Genomic DNA, 26,974 nt, shown 5'->3' on the forward strand with positions numbered 1-26,974 from the left:
AATATTCATCTCCATTCCTCTGATTATGTGCCCGCTGGCAGGTTTGGTTCACATGCATATGAGTGATGCTGAGGGCAGAAAAAGCATCCAGTGGTAATGAAATACTCCACAGCTGACAAATGGCAGTCCTCACAGCTCAGACTTTATTAGGTTTAGCCCTCTTTAAATGTCTCGTTAGTGGCTTGGAGGAAACTTTACTTTCAGCTGTGAGGCTCACACAGCATAGACAATGTTGAGGAGCATTAACTTAAATCGTTTTCAAGGTGGTGACCAACCTTTCATTTCTCGTAGCCATTTTCTCCCAACAAGGGAAAACAGCTTTGTGCTGATATTGACGTATGGCTGAAAATTTACTGTGACATTCAGAGTCTCCTACACAGCGGCCGTAATATCGACGCACCACTCCTGACATGAGTATCTGTCAGCTATACCATGATGTACAGTGCTGAAATATGATGGGAAAGATTGCATTTGTCGGTTACTGTATGTCACAGGCCCTGAAGTCATGAAAAGTTCCTTAACACAGAAGTGACCAGAAAATATAGAAAAAGGTTCTCACAGCAGCGGTACAATCAATGCAAGACGTTGTCTTTAGGGGATTTTGACATTTTGAACTTTTGTGGGTTATTTTTCTTCAGCAAACATTTGTCACATTGTGGGAAAAAGACTTTTTGTTGCCCTTTGGTTTCCATTCAGTGCCGTTGTAAGCATTCCTCATTGAAACCACAGAGATAGCTCTCATAACTTCAATGATGAACTCTGTACACCTTCCGCTCTGTCTATGGTGAAGGGGGAATATCTTAATATGCTGTTTGTAAGCTCACTGCAGCTTTTCTACTGGCCAGATCTGACTCTTACTGGTTCGGTGGGTACACCAAAAACCACTCCTAAGCACAATTTAGAGAAGAGTTCAGGTTGTTTGACATTCTCTGTAGTGTCATCATGGTAAAAGCATCCAAGTGTACTGCATGCGCAAATTTGAGAAGTCACTTTCCTCACGACCCTCGGTGTGTGATATCGATGCCAAAGGAATCCTTGAGCGTCTTAATGAGACAGACCAGGCTTTCAACCAAAGAACTTTGCACTCGGAGTCCATTTTTTCATCTAAAAAAATTGTTGCATGTCTAAAACTAAACATAACCTCACATTTTGTCTATCATGTTTGCACAATAACTCCAAAACTTTTGTCTGTCATTTAAGTTTTTCAGAATAGGTTAGATTTTCTGCATTTTTTTTATACATCCGTCAGTAAGATTTACACAGTTGTTTGAACAAGAAGTAGTGAAGAATATGTGACAGCGAGACACAATTGCAAAAAGACAGAGGAATGGGTCACACAATATCCTTTAATATCTCAGATAGCCAATTTTAACTCTCAAACAGAGAGCAACAGTTTGGAGACAGAGAAGAGGGTGGCTCAGCCCCATCAGAGAGCTGCAGAGCCAAACACAAGACACGGGACAGTGGTGACAGCCAGATAGGTAACTCAACACAGAGGCAGAGGTAGCAAATGTGTCTTTTCATTTTGTCTTGTAGTCTGTTTTTTTGCAAAAAAATTTAACTCTTCAGACTCCATTTGCAAGGTTTCTCTGCATTTTCTTTTTTTTTTTTGAGTGGGTGACAGCTTAAAAAAACGCATGCAGAAAAAACTGAGCAGAGGCCTCATCTCCAATGTAAATCCATATGTGGCAATACTGATGGAAAGAGCACCTGATGTATTACAAAGAGTGACAAATAGAAATGTTACGATATTAAATTTTAATAATCGTGACAAATTATCACAATAATCGATATATTGCGATAATGTTGAAATATGCTGGAAAATGTTCAAAAAGTACTGATACACACATTGAAACCACAGGATGTTTTCAGAAGGGGGAGGGAGGGGCTGCACATTCAGCGTTGCTGCATCTGTAGGTGATTGTTGCTGCTAACTTTGGTTGAGGCATTACAATCAGACAGTTAGTGTCCAAAATTAACTTTACTAAAATTATTAATTTGATTCACCAGCCAATTTGCTAGAAATAATCAACCAGCCAAGCACATTTTTAACCAGCCAAAATAATAAATTGCCTTTGTTTCACATACAGACATTTATTTCAGTAAAACTAATGGAGATAATAATGAATGCAAACTTAGAGGTACAAGGTAACTTGTAATTTTTCATTTCTGGGGCTTGGGGAGAATGTGGGGGCACTGCAGGAATGCAAATAATCACAGGGGATTCTTCAAAATCCACAAGTCCCTACCTCAAAGGAAACAGGGGAACCGACATAGAGGATCAGTGCAGGTGAAAACATGGCATTCTTTCACAAGGGGAATCCAGCAGGTAATGAAACAGGTTAACTCACCCAGAGACGTCGAGCCTGGATAATGCCAAACAGCCACAGAAGCAGGCAACCAGAAGCCATGAGGGACAAAGGCAAAACTCGTAGTCAGGGACAGAAGGCTGTGGCATTTACCGTGGATTTGACAAGTTAGTCAAAGGCAGGCAGGGACAGCAACAGGTGAAAGAAGGTGCTAGGAAGTGTTGCATGAAGGCAAAGATACAATCTGGCAGTGAATGGGTGGAGAGCAGAGGCTTATGTAGTGGTGAGACCAGGTGTGAGGGAGTGAGGCTGAGTGAGAGCTGCGTTCAGGAATGCAAACTTCAGCAAGGAGAGCACAGTTTTTGTCCAGTGTGAAACCAGGTTAGTGGTGTTTTAATGTAACGCTGGAAAATCACAGACAGTCATCGCCTACTCAGCTTATTTTAGCACAAACATGATTTATTTATCCAAATCTAACCAAGTACTTTGTTACCTAAATTTAACTGTAACTGTATGACAACATTAACCAGGTGTTACAATGTCTTTCAGCTGTGTGACCTGCCGAGGAGCGTGACAGTTTGTTGCTACGTGACGACCGAGGGTAAGAATGTGTGGCAGAGTCCTGCAAAGACAACAGAGAGGAATCCTTTCCAAAAATGTAAGTTTTGTTGTACAGCTTATTCTTCACTATGATGATGTGTTTGATCTGTACACAATTTGAGGGAGATGCTGATGTCATGTCATTGTTCGGTTGATTATACGAGAATGCATATAGATTTATATATTAGAAGTCTTTGTATCTTTGTTAAATTATGAAAGGTTACAGTATAGTTTCACTAATTATTTTTGTTCCGACTTATAATTTACCATATTGGGGATACCACACATGTCGACTAGGCACGGCAAAATTAAAAGCACATTAGCTGTTATATGAGATGTTGGAGAAAGCAAACAAAATGCTAATGTTGTATTGGATAAATTATAAAATGCTAATATTGCTGTCTTTACTTTGACACTTACACATGGAAGTGAATATACTTTTGCTTCTGTCTGGATATATATTTTTCTGAAAAAAAGCTCACACCTGTTTAACAGATGTTTTTCTGATTAATTTATTTTATTTATTCATTTAAAAAAGGAGTTTATTTGTCTGTAATCTTCTAGGTAATTATCAAATTTACATGATAGATTTGTCCAAGATAATGAGACTGTGATTTTTTAATATTTTTTTCAGTATTGGCTAGCTTGGAAATACACAAAGTACATAAAGCAGCTATCATTCTAACGTTTAATACATTCTTAATCAGCAAAAGAAACTCTATACTCAGTTTTGAACAAAAAACAAACAACCCTCCTGTAATGTACAATCATCCTTTAGCTTGTTCACGATAAGCACGTTCCTGCTGCTCTTTACTGTTCCACTTTCTCGATGCTTTATTTATCCACCTCCACCTGTGTGGTTCCGCCTTCATGTGCTATACAAAGATAACATCCTTCCGACCAAAGTCTAATGGATATGCACCAACAAGCCATAAAAGCAAATATGGAGTGTCCAAACCAAACCCATCGCCATGTCATAACCGTCAGCACACAAACACTGTCCTCGGTTAATTTCCACTGTCGTCGTTTGATGTTTAAAACAACAGACAGAGAAGATGACTCATAAAAAAAGGAGTACAGAGAGGTTTTTTTTACAGCCTGACTCTCATACTTGCATGTCCAGCTTGTGATGTTTGATCTGTTTCAGAGGGACTTCATGAGTGTGACGACTGACACATGATTTGTATGAACCTGAAATTGTTTTCAGTGTGTGGTGGAAGTGTGGATATATAAATGTATCTAATATGAACTGAGGAGGATGCCATTCATGTTTGCACCTTGTGCTGTCATGACCATGAGCCTCTCCTCTGTGAGTAAATACATGTTTTCTCCTGTGGGGTGATACGATTTCTAGCTGTGGTTAGGTAGAAAGAAAATAGTTCTTGCTTAAAAGCTCCCACAACAAAATCTAACTGGAGTAATTAAGTCATGAGTTCGGGAACGAGACATTGCTGTTGAGTTTTTCAATTGTATTTTTTGGCGGCTTTGGGCACCACAAGCCCAGTGCTATCTAGTTCCACTATATTTGAGAAAAGGCAGTTATCTCTTTATCTGATATCTCAAACACTTGGGAACTCACACCAAAACAATCTGGACTTAGAAATAGCACCACAGGTAAAAGGAATTGTATGTATTTTTGGTTTTTATGCAAAGTGTCCCTTTAAACAAGCCTCATTCACACCATAAATCCAGGTGATCAACCTGGTGACCTAAAACAAGCTTTCAACTGCTTCCCGAATATCTGTGTGAAACAGTGAAATTAAATTCTTGATGTTTCATTTCAAGGGGCTGACACTAAACCCTAACCTTCTCTGTTGCCTTTTCAACTCCATTAAACGTCACTAAACAGCATTACAGCTTCACTGGACATGTCTCAGTGCGATGACTTATGCGTGATGTCATCGGTTTAGTCATCCGCAAGAATAAAGATGGATATAAATTCATGATGCACCACCAATCTGTTTTTAATGATGTTAAAATGTTTTCGGAAGCATTTTACCATTCAGACTGCACACTGCAGGATGTAGAGGGAGTGAATCACTGATGTTCCCAATAAGTGCAGCTGCCCAGTAAACAACACTGTGAGAGACTGGCTTTACTAGGCCAGTCTCAGGTATGAATGCATCTCCCCCGGGGCCCGCTGCTCTGCATTTAACCAGGTGTTCTTTGCCAATGTTCCTGCTGAAACAAAGGCTGAAAAGTACTACGATGAAATACCTACACAATCAGTGTGGTAATTAATTGTGTTAATCTCCTCTTCCAGACTTTGTCTTATTGTCTGAAAACAACAGCGCTGTCTGACAATGTGTTGTAGAGTCACAGCAGGGAAATGCTTTGACAACAGACACTGAATAAACAGCATTGTTTAGCTGTCCGCTTCAAGCTAAAGAGCATATATAGGAAAGAATGCTAAATGTGTTACATTACATGTAAAGCTTGTGCATTCTTCGTACCTCTTTACAAATATTTCTTTGCTCAATTCAGCAAAAGTTTAACAGATAAAGAGCTGCTTTCTGTGTTCGGCAGTTCAGAGTAAAGAACGTACTGTTATATCTCCAGAATTACAGTGTGTGAAAAATAATTCTCCTTTTCTCTGCTGCTCTGCACTTCGGTGTTAAAGCATCTAATCCCTTTAAAAAAAAACAAAACACAACAATCTGTTTAAAGCTTAAGGAGGATCGGTTCTTTCTCAGTCTCTGTGCATCATGACAGCTTTTTCATTTAGGATTAAAGCCTAGGAGTGATTCATGTGGCTGTTACCCTTTTTTTTTTTAACATAACAAGGTGTGTTATTAGTATCGCCTCTTTGCACTTTTTGGGAGATTGAGAAGAATGGGGGGTGTACTGCTAGAAGCAAGCAGTAACCAGAAAAATCTGGTCATGAATCAGGGATGAAAGAAACACAATGCATCAAGTGGCAAGCGGATATTGCAGAGGCCAAAGCATCATATGATGAAACCATTTCTACAAATTAGATATTTACTCATCTTTGGAAGAAAAACAGAAGGAAGCAGGGAGGTAGGAACTGATGTAATGTGGATTCACAGCACCGAGCAGTCAGTGTTTAACGATAATGTCTAAATCTAAGAACAGACTCCAGGGTCTGGGTCGCACGAAACAGCCATGTGTTTGTGGCTTAAAAAATACCGTAATCACAACCAGCAAATCACTACCATTAATTCAAATAAAGGCTTCATTTTCTCAGTGTTTGGGGTGTTAAACCAAAGCACAAGGTTTAAGCATTTAGCAGCCATATTTTTATAGAGTAGAGGAAAGTTTTGTCTCAGATTTTATTATGAATTTTACTATCATTGTCAATTCAGGGTGGGTGGATCAGAGAATCATAAGATTTAAACACAGGACATTGCTGTTTAGTTCCCATTTTTTAACTGACAGTAACATTCTTTGTAAGCATGACTGTATCCAATCCTTATGCACTTGTTAATTACTGTAACCCCAACCCCTATTTTTATCCAAAGCATGAACTACCGCATTGTCACATTTGCCTGAATCCGCCCACTTCACAGAGTTTGACTGATTCATCTGGCATTGTGACATGAAACAGTAATTTCTCAGTTAAAATACAATGAAAAAAAGCAGGTCTTTGTTAGCCAATTAGCGCCACTGGCGGGATAAACACCATCATCAAGCCTCATCAAATATTGCACAGGAACCAACGAGGAGTCAGAGCAACAATGGCGAGATCCTCTGCCACAGGCTGCTATCAGGGCTCTTTTAAATCATCATGTCTTGTCAATATTGCCCAACATGGTTTGTTTTACTTCACTCCAGTGTACTCGAACCCCCACCCGACCTTCCCAGGGACATCAACTAGAGTGGGCACAATGTCAGACTGAAGATGGAAACAGAATTAGACGAGTTGACGATTTTGTCTGATGTCAAACAACTGTCACATCACTAAACATATTTATTTTTAATTTTTTTTTCAATATTTTTTTAAGGCACAGACTAACCATGTCACCCTGCTGATAGGGGCATCAGATAACAAAATGCTTTCATCTGTCCTTCTAGAGGACATTTACGAACAATGTATTGTGAGGTTTAATTTGGAGGACTTCTTGTAAGAGACAGTCAGTTCATCACTCATATCAGAGTCTCCTGTTAGGATCCAGAGTTGCTTTACACTTGCATCTCAAAACTTTGCAACCAGTTTGTGGCTTCATGAAAGTCTAGTGAACAACCAACTGTACACAAACAGAGAGCACATCACCACTACCTATAAAAACTGTTCAAAATAGAGTATGACACCTGGATCAAATAATGGAAGAGCATGTGATGATTCAAGGAAAACTGAAGTCTTTTGAAGTATGTTGGTTGTCAGCTGTTTTAGGTTCATGTGACAACAGTCTGTGTAAACCTCTTGGTGTTGCCTGATTGGAGCATCTGAAAGTGGAACAAAGCTCAATTACACAAATTTGCTATCTAGATCACTATCTAGCATCAACATTTTATACTTTTTAGTTTGATTAGTGTCTTGCCTATTTCTCTGACTGTTGTCTCTTGTCTCATCTCATGTGTGAGTGAATCCCACTCATTAATTTGAATCGCAGTGCTTACTGGGATGTACAGATTTGATTGGCTGGGCAACATCACATGAGATGGTTTTCAATGCTGGAAAGCCAGATATTTCAGGATTTGGTAGAGACCAGCAGAAGGTAGAAGGTAGATTTATTTGTCATTTTTCTTAAACATGGTTTAAGAAAATATGAAATAAAAGTTGACCCTAAATCCTGCTACATCTTTTTGGCATCGAAGGGGGAGTTGAGGAGTCTCACAGCCTGGGGAAAGAAGCTGCTCTGTAGTCTGGTGGTTCAGCAGCCAATACTTCTGTATTTTTTCCCAGATGGCAGCAGGGTGAACAGACTATGGCTGCTGTCTTTCAGTGTCCTTTGTGCTCTGTGCAGACGCCTCACTTCACCGAGGTCACTGATGCTCTGTAGATGGGAGCCAGTGATGTTCTGGGCAGTTTTAATCACCTGCTGTAGAGCCTTCCTGTCCTGGGCCGTGCATGAACTATGCCAGTTCGTGTTGCTTCCAGTCATTATGCTTTCTGTTGCTCCTCTGTAGAAGTTAACCAGGATCTTCCTCTTATTGCAGTCTTGTGACCTGTCTGCTTTGAGCAAGGTCCGCCCATCTAGTGCAACGGCTTGATCTCAGGGGTTAACCGTGTCTCTGTGAAAATGTGCACAGAGCAGTCTCTGATCTCCCATTGCTGAGTGAGCCTCAATCACATCTCATCCATTTTATTCTCCTGCGGCCGGACATTAACCAGAAAGAAGTCTTGGTTGAGGAACAGCTCTCGGTCCAAGGCGGGTCAGCCTACCCCTGATGCCGGCTCTCCTCCTTCTTGTCGTCCGGCACTGTCAGTTTCTTTTCTCCCCTCTGGTCTGACTGGCAGCTCATCATATGCCGTTTCTCCCAGATCCTCTCATGGTCTGCTGTATTCAGTCCAATACCCACTCAACTTTTCCCGATGTTGATGAGTGCTTCTCTATCATAGGAAAGTCATGCTTTAGCACAAGGGGCCATGGAGTTGAAAAAATAGGAAAATGTAGCAAAAGTAGCAAGAATTTGAAGAGCTACTGGCTGTTGCATCTGCATGCGCCGCTTTTGTCATTACAAAGACTAAAAAAAGTGTGAATATTGGACTTTCATCATTCATCATATGGGTACAAACACAAATAAATGATAATATTGCTCTGTACCTGCTGAATGTGTAAATAAGTGACTTTACGCTAGCACTTTCGCCATTTCGTCTTAAATCTGATAATATGAGGATGTTATGTTCACAACCTGTTATCACTGCCTCCAAGTGATAAAAACTGCATCCTAAAAACTGTTAAGTGGAGTAAAAAATCCAATATTCCCCTCTGAAACATAGTGAAGGACAAGTATAAAGTTGTACAAAATAGAAATACAAATACTCCAAAGTTGCTCTTCAGTGCTTGAGTTAATAAAGCAGATGTTGCCATTCAGCTTACTGTCAAAGGCAGCACAGCACGTCTCTCACTTTTTTTTAAGACAGCCAAGTGGAAAGTTTATAAAAGTTTCCTTTTAGCAGAAACCCTCTGAGCAGTGGCTGCAGTTTATTTATTTCTATTCAAATCCTTCCTCTGCTTTTTGTGATTCTTAAAATGAAAGTTCACCCTGCAGAGTGAAAGTGCATATTGCATGAATATTCACTTCACTACTTCATTGATTTCTCTAACAAGCTATACAGAGTTATGGAAGTAGAACAGTGCTAATAAAATTAGGCAAAAGCACACTGTAGAATGAAGAAAATCAGTGCATTAAAAAAAAGAAGCTGATTTAAAAGCAGGATTATACTGACAGACACAGGCAGTAAAAAAAAAACACAAATGGTGAGTGAAATAAAACATCTGTAAAAGGATTCCTTCCTTTTTTTAATATCTATGAATCCAGATAATTTAGTCGATTCAGCTGCCTTGATTTTTTTTTTAACCCTAGTGGCATAAAAGTATTTGTTAAACAGAGATTGCACTACTTGGCAGCTACGAAGTCCCTTCTTTGTGCAATCTTTGCATTTCTACACAGAAGCAAAAAACAGCGGCTTCAGTGTGTGATTTTCCATAGCATGCTGGCATCGTGGAAGCTAGAGAGCCATAATCAGTATGATGTTTAACAGAACAGTGTCAGCCTCTAGTGTGGCATACGTGTCAGCAGCTCCTTCTTGACTATAACAATGGCATAACATGGCATTAATAAAGCAATATTACACAAGATAGTGTGCTTTAATATCATTAGTGGTATGACAGTGATGCGGTGAGGACCAAGGTCTTTGTGCTGAGGTCCATAAGCATTACTAAAGTGCCACCATTAATGTTAAAGGACACTCTCTCGTGTAATATGAAGACTATACAACTATAACTAACAAAATAAATATATATATAATCAAAAGTATTCATGTAAAGGTACAATTAGCTCTCAAAATAAAAAGCTTTTTGCAACGTCTCTCATTTCCATGGAAATACACAGAGTCTGTCTAATAAATGGAAAACAATCTGTCACATCTGTAGAATCCTGTATGACACTGAGTTTATTGTCAACAGACATGTTTTGTAGTCCCTGTTGAGTCAGCTTGCCAACTTGTGTTTATACTTTTTGTAGATCCTGGGGTATCTCAAAGCAAATAAATACACCAGATATAAACAAAAAAAAAAAAAGGCTTAGCTTGCTTGGTCATGTTACGATTAAAAATTTAAAAAAAAAAATTTTTTTTACATATAAAGATTTGGCTACTACATCTGCAACCTTTACCTGTATTTTTAAGGCCATGTCACCGGCATCGCTGAAGGAGAATGCCAGATGATGACAAACATGTCCAAGCTTGGTACAGTACAAGAGTCAAAATTAATAATTAAAAAAAAAGATAAAAATAATTTGCAAGGAGCTCCTGAATCTCATTGTTTTCAGTACAGGCAGAACAACTCTGTCCCCCCATTCCCCGATCATACCTTTTAGGATGAACAGCGAGGTGGCGTAACAGCGCGATATTCCCTCTTTAAACAGAAAGAGTAAAAAGGGCTAAAGACAGAAGAGAAGAATGGACCAGTGAAAACCACACACACACACACACACACACACACACACAGTCTTTTACTTCTATGTTATTGAGGACCCTCTTTGACATAAAACATTTGCTGGCTCCTTCCCCTGAAATCAACCATCATAACTCAATGCCTAACCCCAACACCAATCCTAATTGTAACCTGAACCTTAAAACCAAGTCTTAAGGATGTATTTCAAAGATGGCCCTCTCATAATACGAGGCCGTCTCTGCAATAGAAATTCACAAATATTTTTTAGATTGGTGTTACATGACCAGAGAAAACAGTGAAAAAGGTATCTTTTGCTCAAGAGATAGAAAACCTACAGCTACTAAAATGCCACGCTCTCACCGGTGGGTGACATTATATGGAATGGCTAATGAGAAAATGTCTTGTATTACAGTTAAACAATATGATAAATACATTTTTCCGAAATCATTTCAAAGATTTAAAATAATATTGGTTTATATTTAATAGGCACTGCTTAGTTTTACCATTTGATCTCCGTTTTTACAGCCTCAGATGTGTGGTGCCCACTTCCTGTTTACTAACTCGTGCCATTACGGTAAAATGGGGCATTAAAATATGTCTCTGAAAAAATTTTAGGCAAGGAATAGGCTGTGCAGTAACGTAACCTTGATTTATATTCAATCAGCACTGCCTAGTTTAACAGTTTGATATGATTTCAGACCAAGTTTAAGAGAAGGAAAGAAAGAAGGGCGGGTGGGTCTCTTGATCCAGCTCTATACTCTTTGAGACGGCAGCGATTGGCAGACAATATGAAAATGAAGAGGTACAGCCTGTAGTTTAAGGAACAGCCTCAAGTGCTGGCAAAACTCTTCCAAATGATGTAAATGACGTCATTTAGAGGGGTTTTACTGGTCAAAGATCAGAGAAGCCTCCCTTTAACCCTCAAACAAGCCTTTAAAGAAGTGAGGATGGGCTAAAACATCCTCATTTTCCCAAAATATCCTCACTCTCTGTGTGAAAATGGTGTCTCAGTCCTCCTCAGTATGCAGCAAGTACAAGTACATGCATACAACAAACACACAAGCTTACTGTTACTGTCAGTGATTGGGCTCAGCTCCTGTCTGTCATTCACAATGTAGCAATTACCTTTGTTTTATGATGGACAGAACTTCCTCTGAGTAAACACTGTAATCTCGCTCCAATCAAATATCCCTGCGGGCCTCGTCGAGGGACAATACCTCCACACATGATTCCTAAAACTGCCATGTTCACCCATGCTTGTTAGCTTTTTGTTTACAACTAATAGCCACAGTTTTTCTGGTCACGTCTCCTCCAAACAACAAGAAAATGATTATTTTCCTGCCTGTTCCTTCTCTTTTGGGCTGCTGTGTTTTTTAACCCCCTAATGCCTGGGTCCAAATAGCTTTGATTATTTTACCACCACAGTAGATTTAGCTCAGTGTAGCACTGCAATATTAAGTGAGCTGTTTGTGAATGTTCCTGTTTGTATTGTATCTCTCCAGCGTCGCATTGGAATGATAAGTTTATCATCCCCCTGCAAAACAACAGTGTAATGGGAGTATGGATGCAGCACCTTTGGTAGGTCACTCAAATTACACACAAGGTCCCTGCAATTGAAACCCCCTCTGGTAATACTATAATTCCAGTCCACCATAACAAAGCAGCAATTACGAGCCTGCTGATATACATACAGTGTGACTGTGTGGTGGGGAGGGACTTCGAAAGTCACAGGCAGTTTGTCTCTTATCTCCCGGCAGCAGTCACATCCCTCTGCCTTGTGTCTGGCTTGTTGTTTTAATATTTCTGCAACAAGTTCCCACTTAGTCAAATGGTCGCTGGGGAGGACAGGTCACCAGATGTGAGAGGAGGAGGAGGAGAGAGGATGAAGAGAATGTAAAATGACAAGGGAGGAAGGGAAAGGAAAGGGGGAGGAAATACAAGTAATGATAGAAAAGAACTAAAAAGCGAAGGAGCTGAAATGAGGAAAGGGAGGGACACTCTAAGGATAGGACAGGAAAAAAGAGAAGAAAGGAAATGGAAGAGAAGTAGAGAGGAGGAAGAGAGACAAGTTTAAGATAAGACAAGAAGAGAGAGGAAAGGAAAAGAAATCGATGGATTAAAAAAAAGAGGAGAAAAGAGAGAAGGCAGAGAGGACTAAAAGGAAACAGCGGGCAGGTGAGGTAAAGAAACTAGGAATCGCAAGAAAAAAAAACAGATTTTTAAAAAATGTAACCTTTATTTATACAGGTTGTCCCATTGAGACCCGGGGTCTCATTCAAATTAAATGGAAAAAAGTAAGAGAGGAAGAAAAGAGAGTAGAGGGGGGAAATAGGAAATGAGAAGGAAAGGAAACAAGAAGAGAGTAAAGAAAAAGAAGATGGTGGATAGGGGATAAGAGGACAAGTGAGGAGAAAAGGAGAGATGGCAAAATGGAAGGAAAGGAAATGGAAGGTAGGAGAGGAAAGGGGGTAAAGAAACAAGAAAAGAAAATGGGAGAATTGTAGAAGAGGAAAGATGGATGGAGGAGATGAACAGTAGAGATAAAGGGCAGGGGGCAGGATGGGAGGAGAGAAGATGAAGACAGGAATGACAGGAGAGGAAGGGAAAGGAGAGAGGAGTAAATGAGAGAAACGAGCTAGAAAGTGAAGGAGATGAGGAAAGGAAACTGCAAGTATAGGAAAGGAAAAGAGGAGAAAGGAAATGAAAAGAAAGGAGAGAAGAGGAGAGAAGAAAGGAAAAAAGAGAGAAGGAAGGGAAACAATTTAAAGGCAGGGTTGCACAGACAAGGATTCATTTAATCTAAAATTCGCTCTAATCAGAGTTTAGGGTTTAAAATGAGTAAATCCAGATTTAAAAATGAAGCAGAGCTCTGTTGTATCATTAACTCACTGAGTGCCAGACCTATTATGTAATGGAAAGTGGCTTGTGCCAGATTTTCTGGCCATTTGGAGTCATCTTTCAAGACCCACAGAATATTTTGTACAAAGACTCTGAAAACACCGAATAGCTCTCTTTTTTGTCATGGTAAAAAACGTTTGTTTGCAGCTTGTTCTATTCTTGATTTATGTGATGTTGAATAGAGGCTAGTTTCATCAAAAAGACCACTTTTTTTCTAGAAAGCTTAGAAAAATGCATTTTTGTGAAAGGGAGTCTGTCAAGCAAAACAGTGATTTGAATGTTATAATTTTGCCTTCAGTGACATATAAGACATCTGAAAATGTATAATGTATTATTTTTTGGGGGGCATTTCATGCCGATATTGAATTGATGTAGCTTCATTGCTATAGTTTCGAATCACCTCCATACAGATCACTCTGCTCTCTGATCTTTTGTACTACAACTACGAATCCCAGCAGCCCCAAAATTACAAACAAGGAGCGTGAGAGCGCCCCCTTGTGCCAGCCACCAAAAACACACTTTAACAATATGTATATATATGTTGACGTCAATGGCTTTTGAATGACGTATATACGCATCAATGGCACTCAATGAGTTAAAAATTTATCTTGGTTAAGTAAAGTCAAGTTTATTTATTTTAACAGAATTTAAACTGAGTTTATCCATAGGACAATCATTTTGAAATTAAAATAATAAATTAATAAATTAATAAATACATGCAAAAACAACATGCTGTCAGCATCTAGTAAGTCTCAATACAGCTGGGACACTAACTGTTTAAACGGATGCTTTTCCAAAATAATAAACCTTACATCATTGCTAGCTATTGTCGAGACACTTACTGCTGACAGTCTGGCAGACAGTCAAGTTGTGTAGGCCAAACAGGTCCCTGTCCACCCTTTGGAAACAACTGGTAGCATAAAATCTCAGGCCTACAGCGAGTTGGAGTGTGGGTGGTACAGCTGCGTTTCTGTCACCCATGTCTGATCGTCGGCTCAGTCTTCCTGTTAAGCTCCAAAACGGTTTCCTTGGTGAACTGATATCTTGACGAAAATGTATCATCATCATAAAAGTCAAGTGAGTTGACTCTGTCTCTAAACTTTCTTCGAGGAACTTGATTATTTTGCTCAAACATCTCAAAAAGGCAGCTGTTGTAAAAGTTAAACCTGCTCGACTGTGGGTTTAAAATGAATACTGCATCACACTTAAAACTGGAGTTAAAAGTGTTGGTGCAACAGAATTAAACTTAATATTGCTTTAGAGTAAAAACTAAACTGCGACTTAAAAAGAGGCTTAAATTTGATCTTTCTTAATTTTAATATAGTTTTACATTTTGGTGCAACAGAATTGAGATTTAAACCATGATTTAAAGAGGTTTTAAAGTTAATCCTTGTTGGTGCAATCCAGCCAAAGACAAGACAGGAAAACAGCAGAGAGGAAACAAAAATGAGGACAGAGAAAAGGGACAAGAGAGGAGAAAAGGAGGTAAGGAAGGAAACCAGTGGGGAGAAGAGGAGGTGAAGAAACAAGAAAAGGAAAGAAAATGAAAGGGGAATTTACAAGATGGAAAGAAAGAGAGGAGCAGTGGAGGACAGGGTGGATGGGAAAGGAAAAGGGGAGGAAATGAAAGGAAAGGGTAGGAATGAGAGACAAGGAGAAATGAGCTAGAAAGTGAAGGAGACGAGATGAGGAAAGGAAAAGAGAGAGCAAGGACAGGACAGAGCAGAGGACACAAAAGAGGAGGAAGGCAGGAAACAAATTTTAGGACACGAGAAGTTAGGAGAAGGCAGAAAGGAAAGAGAAAACAACAGGCAGGAGAGGAGAGGATGTGAAGAAACAAGGAAAGGAAAGAAAAGAGGAGAGTTACAGAAGAAGGAGAGAGGGGAGGAGAGAATGGTGGAGAGGACAGGGGAGGATGGGAGGAGGTTGGGAGGAGGAGCGGGGGTGGGCAGATCCAGAATAAGCTTCGCTGTTTATCGTTTAATTCCCCCAGGATGGTTGAAATCCTGTGAGAACTGACTACTGTGGAGCCCTGGACAGACTCCATGTGGAGAGGGCAGGAGGCAACACACACACACACACACACACACACACACACACACACACACACACACACAGACACACACACACACACACACACACACACACACTCTGAAAGAGCCAGCCACACCATCATAACTCAGCGGGGCACTAAGTGTTGAGGATTATTACACAGCGACTTGCCACCTGCTCAGTCAAAATCCATTCTGACAGCAGAGATATTGATAGAAATATGCTCGGCGACACTTTTATCAAGGCGTTAAGTCATAAGAAATAGATTTTTCAAGCTGTCAGGACATCACTGATGAATAACGATGACTGATGACCAGAGTATAAACATCCGCTCGCGGGGCTTGATCGACTTCTCAAGGAGAACGTGGCAAGACTGTGGCATGTTTTGTGAAATGGGAACAAAGGTTGCAAACTTTATTCCCATGCGTATTTTAATACGAGGGCACGAGCGTCACATCGCGTAATTCTCGCCAAGTGCCCAACCGACTGCTGAGAGCTCTTCTTTGATATGTTTCTATTTGTTCTTCATGTTATGGGAGATTGATGTCTGTATTTCCATCAGATAACTCCCCTTTGGCCTGAGCAATTCCCCCAGAAACAAACAAGAACCCGGAAAACGTGACGAGGAGAGAGTGAGAGACCTCGCCAGATGTCGTCCACCCCCCCCCCAAGCTCAGCTTCTTTTTTTCCTTCGCCTCCTCCTCCCCAATGCTGACTAGCTTTTCATGCACAATGGCAACACAAATGATCATGCCATCAGTATTCACAGCCAGGCCCTCTCCCCGCTGCTGCCGTCTACCTCTCTGCTGCCCATGTGTTTCTTTCTGTCTCGTTTTTCACATTTTGCACCTATTTTTCAGCCCACCTGCAAACTCCCCCGCCGGAAGGCTGGATAAATGAAAGAATGAAAAGGGTGACATCAATTAAAGCAGAAATTTGGACATGAAATGTGCGCGTATGGTATTTTGGAGTTTCCTCAAAATATATATCCACATGGGAGGCGAAGGGAAGAGGCAGATGGAGAAGAGGTTAAAGGGGAAATACAGAGCAGATCTGGAAAGCATAATCTTTTCTTTTTCTCACTACCAAGATCAAAACGTGTGGTAGTCTAACTCCTACACAAGTTAACACACACACACACACACACACACACACACAGAAATCACGCACGGATGGATGGACACACACACCAAGACACTGTGCTGTATTGATTAACATTGCCCTGTGAAACTAAGAGCAAATGATGTGGCTCCCTGCAGACTTGCTCAGAGAGCCATTTTAAGGCTGACCTTTGTTGGGAAAGGGATGCTCTGAATTCATTGGCATAGTTTAAAAGTGTTTCTGTTGAACACAACCTGAGCAGAGGCTTCATAGAAGAAAATCTCTCAGATGTGTCTGTGTGAACGCTTTTGTGTGAGACTAAAAGACGTTGTGTAATCGTAAGCCCCCAGCACGACTTAGAGTGGATACTGGGTTTTTGGAACAATGCCTTATGTTCTCTTTCACAAATAATAGACCATTATTTACACAGTATAATGCCGTCTAATGTGCTGCAACAAGCCTCTGTTATCGCTTCATTTGAAGGAACAACGGCGACATGGTGGCAAAGTCCAGCCGTAGCCGCCACTTTTCCCTTGATCCAACAAAAGGAATATTTGTCTCCCACCTGATTTCTCTTGAGCAATTATGTTTCATGTTTCACAGATCAAATATTTACAAATGCACACTCTCAGGGGAGCATTACTCTCAATTTGTGGGTAAGCGCTCTCTGGGAGAGGCCATGCGGCGGGACAGAATGAAACAGTGTTTGTGTTTCTGCAAAACACAACATGGGGCACAGTGATTTTTGGGTTGAGGGAAATAAATTGAGGTAGTCAGTCAAAGTGTGAAAACGCAGATGTGCAGACGCTCTATTTTGACACATAATAATATGCAGCTGTTTTTGTAATGACTTTTTTTTTTTTTTTTACAATTGTGCACTATGTCCTACGGTTTCCAAACCCATATTCTCTGAGTCGCGACACTGTTTAATGTACACATGATGATTTGCAGGGAACGTTCCAGAGAGAATACCGGTGGTTTTCGCTCCATTTGTGTGTGCCAGCCACATAACCCAATTCACCCATAAATATGGGCTATCATGTCCATTTTCCATGCCTGGGCCTCAGACTAATTTGCCACTGGCATTGATATGAAAGATGAGCCTTTTGTCTCAGGGAAATAGGATTATTGTCATTGATGGGAAGAGGCAGAATCACATCAGCTTTGACAAAAAGGGAACTGCTACATGAGAAGATGGCAGTCAGAACGCAGTTTGGCTATAGGATGTAATATATACAGGAATTAGCAGAGCGGAGCTCGTAGAGGTTTCACGTCTTGTCATGCAAATGGAGAGGAAGGCTTTAGCATATAGATGAGATGGACTTTGTGTTCTCGCCAAAGTGGCTCGTGTACTCACTTAACTCTCTGAATTTCTCTCTCTGTTTCTTTTACCCACTCTTTCTCAGACACACAGCACACACCTGCCGCCTGTGAACCATTTGGCTCTCGTCTCAATTAGCTGTTTGTTTTCACAATATCAAATCATCCTGGGAGTTTACCTGCCAGTCTCTCTCCCAGCCTCTGTCTTTCTTCTTTCGTTTCCACTGTCTCCTTTGTCTCATTATTACATTTCCACTCAGATTCTCATCCATTCATCTCCCATGAAACAAATGGATCCATGTCATGATAACACCCACATATTAGATCATATTCTACACAGTTTGGATTCATACTCACTGGCACACCATGTGCAAGTTTCCATGGCCCTGATAATTACCTTTAATACATTTCTTTGCTTTGATTTGCAGGCTTCCAGTCCCACTTAGTTCATCTGAAAGGTTTAAACTGCACATAAAATACCATTATTTTGAATTATTCATATCCAGCAAGCGCTGAGGTGCAACTATTATTTCCACAAGTGTATATCTAATGTACATACTGCATACTAGTGGTCTGCTGTCTTTCAGGGGAGTGTCACTCAAATAAACATCAGATGCAGCGGCAGATCAAAAAACGGAGGCTGCATTTTGTTAGATGATATTAAAAACAAGAACAGTAGGAGGGGATAGAGACCCCCTCCAATGAAAGTTAAGTTTTTAACTTTGTTCACATGTCATAAGTGAAATAAGTAGCTAACGCCATGGCTGAGCATTTCTACCTTGGAGCTGCAGTGTACCAATGACAACGCAGATCTCAAAAACGCAGATTCAGACAGCCAAAGAAACCAATCCAGTCAAATTTCGGGGTTAGGCTTTCCATATCATAAGCATAATGCTAAGGTAAAACGAGGATTTTTTTTTGGAAGCTAAGTTTCACATTCACCTCATCCTGTAAGATCTGGCTATCGGCAACATGGTTTATCTAACCTTATTAGCTGTTTAATAATGTAGTAAACCTGAAGGCTCATGTTATCTATTACAGTTATGTTTTTTAACACTGTGGAGAGCATTGAGCAGAGTCGAAGGTAAGCTGGTACAAGCTGTAGGCAAGCGTCTGGTGGAGATAGAGGGAAACTTTGCATATTCATAAATTCACGCATACTAATTGAGGCAAAGGCGAGTTACATCTAAGCCACTTTAAGGAATGGAGGATTTTTTTTTTTCATGGAAAACAAAAACTTCTAAATACCTAATTATGATAAACAGAGATAATATTTTAGGGGTTTACCTGAACACAGACACCCATATAAATGTTGACATTTGATTAAATGGGAATTATTGTTGGTTATCAGTCTCATAGATATGGGTTAGAAGGGCCTTGCTACATCGACTAGTAGGTTGAGAACGCCGTTATCAGTGCCCCTTGGCATGGTAGCAGTTATGTTGGGTTCACTTTCATAAGGTTTATGCGCCAGTAATACGTTGTCAGGCTTAGACAAATAGTAAACATGGACATGTAATGGGCTGATAACGGCCCTCTGAGCCTACTGATTGGTATAGCAGGACCCTTCTGACCCATATCTATAACAATGATAACAATAATAACGCCTTATTAATCACATGATAACATTCAGATATGTTTTTTGTGCTGTTCTCAGTGGTTTAAAGTGAGCGGGGCTCAGTGGGAATAGTGTGATGTCACTACACTACATACATGCACCAATCAGAGTTAAGCAGCATTTAAATCAGAATCTGATGACAGTTGTGTTTCCAGGCCACTGAAAATCTTATTACACTGCACATACACACAGCTATGATGCGATTGTTTTTTAAAGAATAATTTGTTAACAAATAATACTTCTCTCTTAGTTTATCTTTAATTGCTTATTTAGCCATGAATGTTGATTGTTGTAGAGCATACTTAAAGAGCGACTTAACACACTGTTTTATCTTAAGCACATCCCCTTCACATTATGTGGCAACATCAGAATGATGAGAACTACTCAAAATGACAGACACTATTTTTGGGGAAAAAGTATTTGACGTGTACTTCGAGTTTTTAGTTTGACCTAGGTCCCATTTGCTGGCATGGAGAGGACAGTGTTTATGACATATACTGCGGCCAGCCACCAGGGGGCGATTGAGATGTTGTGACTTCACTTTTGGGGAGCTGTCATGTCATCCATCTTGATATACAGTCTATGGGATCAATAGTGGCTGCAATAAAGTGACCTTGCATGTAGTGTACTAATTCATAAAATTGTTTTTAGTTTCAAGTTACTCTTTCAGTTTTGAATTCAAGCTTTAATGAGGTTTTAAAGTGTAGCAGCACAAAACAGACCAATCCATCACAACTCTATGAAGCCCAGCAGATTTGCTCTGTTTATCAAATAAAATTACTGGTGTCACAGACAGTTGTCTGATTAAGTAAGAAATGAGTGAACATAATCTACACAGCAGTGAGTGAGCTGCACTTAATAAGACATCTTTAGCATGCTGTGTCTGTTTGATATAACACACCACAGTCCAGTCAGGTTGTATACTGTGTGCAGTTTATTGAAAACACCTCACAGGATTTCAGGGGAAGTGAAGTTGGCATTTTTTAGTTGCCTGTCCTTTAGGTCCACTAATGTGTGAGGTTGCCTAGAGCAGCTTTAAAGGTCCAATTGATGACTGTTTCATAGTAAAAGATTAACTCAGAAACTTACCAGCACTGTAGTTGACCCCTATAGGTTGTATGTCTGCATAAAACCTTTAAGAATAGCGAATTCTGATCTACTGTGCACCGGAAAACGAATGCATTTTTGCTAATCAATGATAAAGGACAATGTTAACATTCCACATATCAATTCATCTGCAAGCACCAGAGAGCAAAAGCTTGAAATATGCAACTAACGTCAAATGTGATATTGACTGCTGTTGTGACCTCTGACCTTTTGTCCAGGGTGCCACTATTGTGTCAAGTTCTCACTAAAAGCTTTAAAACAAAATAGATCAGCACATTCCTTTAGCAGTGATTATGATAATGACTGCTCTTTGCGGCCAAAAAAATAATATTATCAAGTGAGTAATGCAGCACACACCAATATGTATTTTTTTTACCAATACTAATACACACAAGTGTTTTTGTGCAGTTTTTTCCATTTACATTAAACATTCCAGTTGGCATTAGAGAAACAGAGCTATGGTATAAAATATTCAAAGATAAACATCAACACAAACACTTGGCCAAATTCATGACAAACACAACAAGCTGCTATTCGCCAACCAGCTGCTTTCATTAAGTCATCGCCATTAAGGGCTGCAGCGATGAAACAGCGGAGTGCTCCGGTATAATCTCCTTCAAACGCCCACCAGCCTGTCCATCAGTGCACACTAGACAGTCATCACAGACACTACAGCAACCCACTTCAGCTGCCCTCTCTGCCTCACACTGACTTTGCTGTTCCCGTGTCACCAAATAGATATTCTTCTCTGCTGTCCGTCATTCGTGGAGAGACAGGGAGTTCCAGCACAAAGAGCCTGAATAATGGATAGCTCAAGCCTTTTTCGCTTTCATCTGCGATAATTACAGAGCCGCACATTGTGCCAGGAGCTGGAAGTGTGTTGGTTGTTTTTTTAATCTTCCACCTCTGTTAAACTCTCTCTTGCAATACTCTTTTAAGCATCATGCCAAAACACCACTCTGGTGAATCAGCAGGTTGACTTGTGATTGATGTGTGACGGACATGTGTTTTGTGTTATTCGAGTTGATTGACTCTTTAAAATGGAAGTTTTACTGGGACCAACAGGACACATTCATATAGTTCTGAATGATTTGCTCAAATAATCAATCAGTTAATGGACAGAAAATGAATCAACAACAGTTAATAAAATGTATTCCTTTGTTCTTGGTTGTTTATTATTGATTAAATGTTTATTATTCAGTTAGATCGCCCCTCTAAGGGGCCATGTTCACCAAAGTGATTTTCGCAGTTGAAAACGCCAGGCGCTTCTCAGGAATGACCTGAGTGTTTAGAAAGCGCTTTGAGGTGCAGTGTTTTTTTAGCTGAGATTTTTTTGGTTGCATCTTATTGCTTTGATACGGAATATCTACGGAAGTTAATATTTCGGCACACAGTACAGTACTTGCTTTGGATGAGGGGAAGGCTGAATGATGCACTGAGAGAGGACGAACCTGCCAGTCTGTGTGGGCTCATAAGAGGAAACATAGTTTGGGCAGCTATATACTTAATAATAGATTTCTCCGCAGTTGTTGTTGTTTTATTGTACATTTGTACATGTAAGATGTGACGGCTTGTCTTCACATTAGGCTTTTTGCCCACTTCCGCTGTGATTGAATGGCTGAAGTGACAGTGACAAGCGTGGTATTTTTACCCAAAGTTGAACATTTTTTAACCCTGGGCGCTCTGGAAAAAACCCACCCAACCTGCGCTTAGCGCAGTATTCATGCCCAGTGCCTGCTGACATTTTTAGCGCAGCATAACGTCTTAGGGGCTGTGTCCATCAGAACTTTTTTTTTTTTGAGGCTGGCATTTTAATTTAATAATTTTTAACAGGAATACTATATTTATGCTGTGCTTCACATGCCATCAGGACTATATGGCACTAGGTGGGAATTCTGTGCTCAGCGCTGCCTCCAAAGTGCTCCCAAATGCTCTCCGCTGAAAGTTTCCTGAGGAGCACCTGCGATTGGATGTTTCTGGATGCAATTGGACATTACAAAAAGTGACGTAGCACTTAGCAACTGACAAATGTAAATAGACTAAAGCGTGCAGAAATGAGCTGTGATAATGTAGCTTCAATATGTCTGGGAAAGATTGTTTGCCATTTTTGTCGACCAAATAGAGAGTTTCAGAATCGGAAACACTTTATTGATCCCCGAGGGGAAATTATCAGCTGCAGCCATCTTGGTTGCTTTTGAAAATACCTCAGTGTTGCTCTTCACTAAGCTAGGTTTTTGCTCCACATAGTATGTGAGCCAAAGATGACATCATCTCTTATTTTTAATTTGGCACAAAGGCTCCACAAGTTGTTGGCAGCTGCATACAATTAGTGCACCGGCATACACCTGTGGTATGCCACATAGGCGGGGTCCACACACCATTTAAATGGCGTCCCAGCCAGCACATACGTCAGATGCTCTGCTCAATTCATTCAGCAGAGGTGGCATGTGCGCTTACCTCTACCACATGGATAATCATTTAATATTGCGATTACTATCGTAGCCCTAAAGTACAGTACATTATCCCATTACAACTGAATGCGAGCAGTCAGCAGATGATTGGCAGTATCATTGTTTCTCTCTTATCTCGTCAACGATGAATGACATAGACCTTGATTGCTCTGACAGATCCATGCTGTGTTAAATACTTTTGCCTTCTCCTGCTGAAAAATGTTTTCCCCTCCATCTAGCAGACACGCCCCTCCCGCTCTACTCATCATCACATATTGCCTGATTGTGTCCTAGCTTTCATATCAAACCCACCGTATATTACAGTCACCATAACAGTGGGAGTGGCACTACCTGGGACAGGTCAGGTAGAAATCTGTTCTAACCGGAGGGGCGAGGGGGACCAGACAGAGCCAGAGCAAATAAATATGAGCATGCATTTTCGTCTGGTTTCCAGGATAGAGATACTGTAATGTATTACTATAATCCTCTATGTCCAATGAAAACTATGTATCTCCAAATTTGATTTATTTTTCAGATAATTAATAAATGAATTGTTCCTTGATGGTTGATGATGGTCACCAGTTTGTCAGTCTGGATCTGAAGTCCCACAGGATCTTAGCCCTGTCATTCTCCACCACCTTTGGAGGTGTCCTCCATTTAAAGTCCTCTAACCCATACTCAGCACAGGTGTTCCTGTACATGATGCGAGCCACTTGGTTATGACACTCCATGTACGCTGTGCCTGCCAGCATCTTACACCCTGCTGTAATGAGCTGGACTGTCTCAGGGGGCTCTTTGCACAGCCTGCACCTGGGGTCCTGCTTAGTGCGGTAAACCTCAGCCTCTATTGCTCTTGTGCCGAGTACCTGTTCTTGTGCTGCCATGATCAGTGCCTCTCTGCTGTCCCTCAGACCAGCCTTTTTTTCAGCCATTGGTAGGACTTCTCGATATGCGTCGAGTGGTACAAGCCATGCAGAGGCTTGTCCTTCAATGAGAGCTCCTCCTCTCCCTCCTCCTCATCATCATCATCGGCCTTCTGCTGCCTGAGACATTCCCTTAGCAAGTCATCGCTTTGGGGCCACCTTCCTGATGTATTCCTGGATTTTAGCTGTTTCATCCCTGGACAGTGGCTCTGACGCTCATTAGTCCTCGGCCCCTCTCCTTACATTTAGTGTATAGTCTCAGGGTGCTGTACTTTGAGTTTTCTTGTCTTGATATCAGTGACCTTTTTCTCCTCCTTTGGCCAGGTCATTATACCACCAGGGTATCTGATGACTGGCAGTGCGTATGTGGTGATGGCTTTAATCTTGCTGACTTTAATCTCAGCTGACTTTTCAGGACTCGCTTTATTCTGTGAAGGTATTTGGTTGTGGCTGACTTCCTCACAGCTTCATCATGGTTTCCATCTTCCTGCAAGATTCCAAGGTATTTGTAACTGTCCTGTACATCCGCTAGCTTTCCCTCAGGTAGTGTATATATATACAGTTTATGTGTGTGTGTGTGTGTGTGTGTGTGTGTGTGTATATATATATATTTATTGCGATAATTGGAAAACAAACAAAATCAATAACTGATTAACTGTTTTATCATATATCAGGTAAACTGTTATGTGACTGATGTCCCACCCTTTAAAGACATATGTTAGAAACCAAACTGAGCCCCTGCTGCTCTAACTCCCAAATGTATGTGTGTGCAGGGCACCGGATCGTCAGACTCTGTACTGTCTCCTTTCTTTCAGCCACAGCGACGTACCTTGCAGGTCTAATAATCACGTTGCAAAATGCCATGCGGTCTCTTGGAACGATGGGTGCTGATTGCTCTCGATTATAATAAGCTCCTGGAAAATAGATTTGTTTAGACAAATTATTTCCCAGGGAAATATCCGCTGCCCAGCGTTGTTTTGTGTCTCCAATCAGGCCTGACAGCTAATCAGCCTGTCGTTAATGAAACAGGGAGTCCATTTGAAATGATACCCCTGAAACACTTTTAAGAGTAAAGAGCTGACTATGAGCCAACTGTTAGAAAATATGATCCCACTTGAAGAATATGTCCTTGGACTGTGTAAAGTATCATTTAGATTACAAATATGGACCTCCTGTGAAATGGCTGCATTGAAGACAAGCAAATAAAAGTAGGGGAAAACAAGAGTGAGTCATCAGTAACACTGTGAATAATCTCGTCTACTGCAGCCACCTCGAATAGGCGGATGTCACACTAAAAAAAAAAAATAATAAATTAATAAAAAAGATGCACAGGTTGTAGCATGTGGGTGCATCAGTCCACACTCATCGTCATCATGACTTTTCACCTCTGCCACCTACAGTACACGTGTGCAAAGCAGGCACACCCATCCTCCCACATCCACACACACACACACACACACACACACACACACACACACACACACACACACATACATGCAGAAAAACAAACACTGACTGTCATCTTAAATGGGAGGCAGTCAAGTCAAATGCAACTTCATTCCCCCCTTGACGCCCACATCCCCCAGCCACAAATGATTGTTTATCCTGTATGATTCTTGCTGCTGCTGACATTTTGTCCCTGTCTCTTTGAATGGTAGCTGCACTTAGACAGCATGGTTAGCCTTTTGGAGACGGATGTGCACTCTAAAGTGATGATCCATGCCCCGATTCCCAGAGGCTAAGTGTCTTTGTCTTTGTGTGTGTGTGTGTGTGTGTGTGTGTGTGTAGAGGGGTCTGCTGACTTCAACAGCTGGCTTCTTCCAATAGGCTGTCAGTAAGCACATCTGCCTAATTATATCACTGCAGCTTGTTGATGTGTGAGATACAGAGAGGCAAACAGAGAGGAAAAGAAGGGCAAGACGAGACAAACACGCATATATATTAATCACTGAATGTCCACTGACAGCAGTGTTAAAGGATAAGTTCACATTTTTTCAAGTCCACTTCAAAACGATGCTCACATGCCCATATCTGCATGCATTCCTCCTGTCTGTAGTGGTATCTGCAACATAACTTTTTAGCTTGGTGACACTGAATGTGATGGAGAACAAAATCTTTCAAAATGCATTCAAAAATTCAAAAACAGTTGCCAAATCAAGTGATCCACAGTAACAGTCCATGTAGTGTGACATACCCTCTTTGCACCACTATCTCCCTGCCACAGCTCAACAAGGAAACACTGTCAGTGGAGGAGGAAAAGAAAAAGTAACTTTGGGAGATAGATACCAGCTTAATTGGAACAACTCAGACAGCAAAAGGCCTGGCTTTATTTGTTAAAGCAAACCTATGTTAGTGTTGCTGAACAGGGCAGCTGTGTCTCCTAGAAATTGCATTTGCAAGCTCTGCGGCTGAAAAATTAAGCAAATACGAAGTGCCGAAAACTGTGGTTCTTTGGACGGACACTTCAGGTTCAGCCTGTTAAGACCATCCTGATGACGTAAGCTCAACATTTTGTTTCACTCTCCGTATAAGTCTGAAATCTCTGCAAACCCAAATACTTTCAATCCCTTCCAGTCCAGTCAAATCAGGGATCCCCACTGTAGATGAAAATGTAAGCAGCCAATCAGGGACTGGATTGTAGTTGATGACGTAGCATGCATGTCGCTGCTTTCAAAACATTAATGGTGGCTCACGCAGAAACAAGTGCTAACTTTAGCATTAGCAGAGTACACACAAAAATAACTGAAGTTAATTTAGTAAATAGAGTCAATAACAGCAACAAGAGGGATGCACTCACAGAGTTTCTTGAAGGAAAAGACTTTTTCGATGTTTTTCTGACTGAATTTAGCAAAAGCTTGATTTACGAACTGGCTCTGTTGGTGATGAAGAGAATGTTCCTCTAGCAGAAGAAGATTTATTTATGTTTGGCCACTGATATTTGAGGAGCAGATACAAAAAGACTTCAAAGATGGGGGTCAGGGCCATGCTAATCGGTGTTCACAATGTTTGGGCAACA

General features: G+C 40.7%; 1 long non-coding RNA gene and 1 pseudogene across 1 annotated transcript in view; one reads left to right on the forward strand and one right to left on the reverse strand.

The window, feature by feature from the left end:
• Nucleotides 1-26,974, forward strand: part of LOC121942624 (uncharacterized) — a 96,237-nt gene that overhangs the window by 57,507 nt on the left and 11,756 nt on the right. Inside the window, exon 3 of the long non-coding RNA XR_006105815.2 lies at nucleotides 2,859-2,967. This is a non-coding gene — a long non-coding RNA (uncharacterized LOC121942624). The remainder of the gene's footprint in view (nucleotides 1-2,858; nucleotides 2,968-26,974) is intronic.
• Nucleotides 23,611-24,822, reverse strand: LOC148189936 (uncharacterized; annotated as a pseudogene).

The sequence above is a fragment of the Plectropomus leopardus genome, chromosome 3 (genome assembly GCF_026936395.1).
Source record: "Plectropomus leopardus strain MGB_pleo_1.0 chromosome 3, ASM2693639v1, whole genome shotgun sequence".
In the NCBI taxonomy this organism is placed as follows: Eukaryota; Metazoa; Chordata; class Actinopteri; order Perciformes; family Serranidae; genus Plectropomus; species Plectropomus leopardus.